The sequence below is a fragment of the Triticum dicoccoides genome, chromosome 3B (assembly GCF_002162155.2).
Source record: "Triticum dicoccoides isolate Atlit2015 ecotype Zavitan chromosome 3B, WEW_v2.0, whole genome shotgun sequence".
Lineage (NCBI taxonomy): Eukaryota > Viridiplantae > Streptophyta > Magnoliopsida > Poales > Poaceae > Triticum > Triticum dicoccoides.
Genome location: NC_041385.1, coordinates 133478281 through 133483218, shown reverse-complemented (window position 1 = coordinate 133483218; position 4938 = coordinate 133478281).

The window sequence follows — 4938 nt, the reverse complement described above, 5'->3', positions numbered from 1 at the left end:
CCAAACTAGAGCACCGTGCGGGACCATTCCTTGGCAACTTGGATTCGTCGGTTCCTGTACGCTTCGCTTATCCGGTGTGCCCTGAGAACGAGATATGTGCAGCTCCTATCGGGATTTGTCGGCACTTCGGGTGGCTTTGCTGGTCTTGTTTTACATTTGTCGAAATGTTTTGCGAACCGGGATTCCGAGACTGATTGGGTCTTCCCGGGAGAAGGTCTATTCCTTCGTTGGCCGTGAGAGCTTGTGATGGGCTGAGTTGGGACACCCCTGCAGGGTATATAATCTTTCGAAAGCCGTGCCCGCGGTTATGAGGCAGATGGGAATTTGTTAATGTCCGGTTGTAGATAACTTGACACTTGACCTCTTTAAAATACATCAACTGTGTGTGTAGCCGTGATGGTCTCTTCTCGGCGGAGTCCGGGAAGTGAACACGGTTTGAGTTATGCTTGACGTAAGTAGATTCAGGATCACTTCTTGATCACTTCTAGCTTCTCGACCGACGCGTTGCTTCTCTTCTCGCTCTCACTTGCGTATGTTAGCCACCATATTTGCTTAGTGCTTGCCGCAGCTCCACCATATTACACCTTTCCTACCTATGAGCTTAAATAGTCTTGATCTCGCGGGTGTGAGATTGCTGAGTCCTCGTGACTCACAGATTCAGCTTTCCTACCTATGAGCTTAAACAGATGCAGGTGCCGTGGATACTGGCGCAGTTGGCGCAATTGAGCTGAAGTGGGAATTTGATGAGGCCCTTGGTCGTTATTATGTATCGTTTCCAGATGATCAGTAGAGGTGCCCAGTTGGGACGATCGGGGATCTGTGTAGCATTTGGGGTAGTCTTCTTTTATTTTGGTTCTGTAGTCGGACCTTGAGTGTAATCTGGATGATGGATGTTTATTTATGTATTGTGTGAAGTGGCGAATGTAAGCCAACTATGTATCTTTTCCCTTATGTATTACATGGGTTGTGCGAAGATTACCTCACTTGCGACATTGCTTTCAATGCGGTTATGCCTCTAAGTCGTGCTTCGACACGTGGGAGATATAGCCGCATCGAGGGCGTTATAGTACTCTACTTGTTGTAGAGATGAGTGGTAGTACGAAGCAAGTATGGGGGTTACTGGAACAAGACTCGATCTACGGTTGACTCAGGAGGTTCATAAATTTCCCTGCATGACATGAATAACAAAAATATTTCAACCAAAAGAATCACCGCTCATTATACCCTACAATGCCATACCAGACATAACCGTCCCGACGGAGACCGGCGACAAACTCATGCCTACCCAAGGCAGAGGTTTTCCCAGATTCCTTCCGGTATGCATGCAAGGCACATGAGGATGATTATTATCACAAGTGTGCTCATTTCCAACAGCATGGAAATCATTAATATGCATTCATGCACATGATCATATCACATGAAATAACGAGTTCTCCGAAATGAGGTGGTGTTATAAACGTGACAACGAACACACGAGAATATTATGTCGGGGTTCAGAATGCTTGCCTTCAGGTCACGGGAAGGCGGGGTGCATTTCAAACTCTTGAAATAATTCTCCTCTCTTCAAAAATCCTATTTTAAAAAAATATAAGAATTAACACACAAAAACAAAACAGCACAAAAAGTTGTTTTGAAAAAATTTCAAATAAATCTTAAAATAAACTAGACAATATTTGAGAGAGGTAGGAAAAATAATTATTTCATTTGGAGTTGCATTTAAAAAGATACAGCAGGTCAAAGTTTGGTAAAAATCTGTTATTAAAATAAAACAGAAAAGAAAAACGTTTCGAATAAACGCATACGTCGAAGACGTACTTTGAAACTGCGCCTTCACTTACTACACATGGCGGCGGGACTGCGTCACTGACAGTGGGCCTGCCTGGCCCACTGGTCAGGTTTGATCAGTCCCCACTCCCTCCTCTTCTCTGCCCGAGCAGAGGCGGGGCGTCCGGCGATCGTCGCCGGCGAACGGCGGTTCTTCGCGGGCATCCGAGCGCAGGGATGGATCTGCCACTCCTAGGCAGTCCTCCCGGTGGTCGTAGGGTCGTCGGGGTGGAGGGAGTCGCCGGCGGTGAGCTACGTGGCGGAGGAGGCTCCGGGGACAAAGTGAGTTTGGGGCTGCGGTGGTCTCCGGCCAAAATTGAGCGTGGGGTTGTACTCGCGAGAGGGAAGGAGAGTTCTTGGTGGAGAGAGTGGAGAGGGGGAGGCTCAGGTGGTGCCGGAGTGGCCGGGGCAGTGGCGGCGGCTGGAGTTGCCGGAGAGGAAGAAGACGACTCTCCATCTTCGATTTACGGCTAAGAGGGCACGAGCGGCATGGTCTGAGGCTGCCTGCGTGCGGGGTTGAGCTCGGGGGCTCCTCTTATAGCACATCCGAGTCGGTTCGCGGCGGCCGGGGATAAGCTTGCCGGTGAACCACCTCGCTGTAGCTAGGGCGACGTGGCGGCGACGCACGCTAGAGGACGAGGTTGCGGATGAGCTCGCACTGCTCCAGGAGACAGGTGGCAAGCGTTGGCGGCCTGTCGGCACCTACTGAGGCAGGGGCGTGCTGCGGACGCTGGCGTGCCGCCAAGGCTCTGACGGCGGCGTTGTAGGCTGCCAGGGCGGCTTGGCGCGTTGCTGTGAGGAGGGTAGTGCGTGGCGTGGCGCTGCAGAGCGGGCCAAAACCAGGGGCGCGATGTGTCGGCTCGGGCGCGGCTCGTGCAATACGTGCACTCTGGGCGCGTCCAGTGCACGCCCACCATCTGCTCGACGAAATGCCATGGCCTGCTAGGTGGCTTGGTTGGAGTTGGGGGTTAGCAGGTTTAGTCTAGGGGTAGCTGGGATGCTAGTGGACATGCCTGTTGGGGCAGGGAATCAGGTCCGCAATGCAAACCATAACTCATGCCAAATCTAGTCATGCTCTCAAGGTGTTTGACAAAATTCCATAGGCACCTAGGCATTTCTTGGAGTGCCCAATTCTTCCAGATCAGTGTCTCTTTGGATGCACAAGAGGGTGGTGAGGTTAGTTGGTGAAAAGCACAAACTTGCTAGTGCAAGTTTTGCAGAACTTCAAATCTGGACAGGATGTGAATGGCATTATTTCATGAACCAAAAATATGCCAATGGTTGCATGCTCCTGGACTTAGGGGTTTAGCATGGAGGACTACAAGTAGGAGGAAGAATCAAGGGCCAAAGAGCAAGAAATAATATGGATGTTGTACAAACCATCATGTTGGACCAGAATGAAGATGAGGTTGATTTACTCAAAATTTTCAAAGAACATCCTTGTATTTTTGCATATAATGGAATCATATGCTGCTACTGACATCCCATAATTTTGGTGGAAGCTAGAAAGAAATAATTAAAAGGGTTGTAGTGCAAAATTGTCCACTGGACCAGAGAAGAAAAACATGTGTAGCACTCAAAATATGCAATGAATGAAATATATTATTGCACAAAAGTGATTTTGAGACATCACATGACATCTCCAAATTTTGGCTGGATTTTTAGTTAAATCTATCAACTGGTTGTAGTACAAAAAGAGCTCCAAGACTTAAAACAAGTCATTTTAATGAATAAAGCTCAGGGTGGAATAATTTAATAAATAAATCTACTGATTGAGAGCTGTTTTTAATGAGAGGGAAAATAAGTCCAATATGTTTTGGAAGGATCCACTTGGGGAAAAACTCCTTGATATTAAAAGAAAAGTTTTGAAATCAACAGAGATATTCTTGCAGGCAAAAAAATTTAAACTCTTGGCAAAATTTTAATAACTAAAACCTGGTTAAATTTCTTTGGGGTGTTACACGAATGAACTCCTTCACCACCATTGGTGCCATCACCCCAAGCTTCTTCAACATAACCAGCCGGCGCCATACGTGAACAAGCTGATGGTCGATGAGCTTCGCATGTCCCCAGCCGGAGCTGGGCATGGCTGGCACCCATGGAAGCAGAAGCAAGGAGTTGAGCACATCGGCGTCCACATACACCCACCACTTCCGGAACCCCCTCAGATCTGGAAAGAGCTCGAAGTCGATGCCCGAGCCAGCCGTCGCCGCTACGGCCTGGAAGGCCACGCACCCTGAGCGCTGGCGGACGTCGATCAGATGGAGCGAGAAGAAATGGTGAAACAGGGCCACGGAAGGAGCGATGCCCACCATAGCCTCACAAAGGAAAGCAAAGATGGCGAGAAGAACAATGGATTGGGGTCCATATGCAACGCCTAGACTTGGTAATGCGATAGTATGGCATTGAAGAAATCGGAGAAAATGGGATAGGGCCAGCCAGTAGGGCATGAAGATGGATGGGGATCTCGGTGGCTTCCATGTCGATCATGGCCCGGGAAGCGGGCCAAACCACTGTCCCTTCCAGTCATTAGAATCAGTAGCAAGGGTCGAGCGGACCTTGGCCAACCCCTCTTGATTAACCACCGACGACTGCTCAAGGGCAGGCTCCCAGACAGGCTGAGATTCGGCCGGGGCGCAGGATTTCCCCCTCTTCTTCTTCGACCATGGAGCCATGGCAGCAAGAGAGGGCTGGTGCCGGCAACGAGCTTGGGAGAAAGGGCTTGCCTTCTCGGGAAGGTGGAGGTGTCAAGGGCGAGCATGGCGAGCAATAAAGACGGAGTTGCAATGGCAATAGGCGACCGTTGCGCCTGGCGGATATCAAGGCTGCATGGGGAGGTGGGGGCGCCCATGTCCCGTCAATTGCCACGTGTCGACCAAGGCCGCAAGCGATTGGGGCCCGTGGTGCTCCGCACTTGCCCTTTGGATTCGCCCCGAAACCAAGTTCGAGCGCGCCTTGGGACTGGGGGCTATTGTCGGCATTTTGGGAATGGGGGTACCCAGACTTGCCTGCCCGTGGCCCACGGCATAGCTCCATCAACGCCCTGGTATGGCCAAGCTTCAGCATCAACCACTCAAGACCCTCGCGAGGGGCCAAGCCGCGCGAGGCGGATGA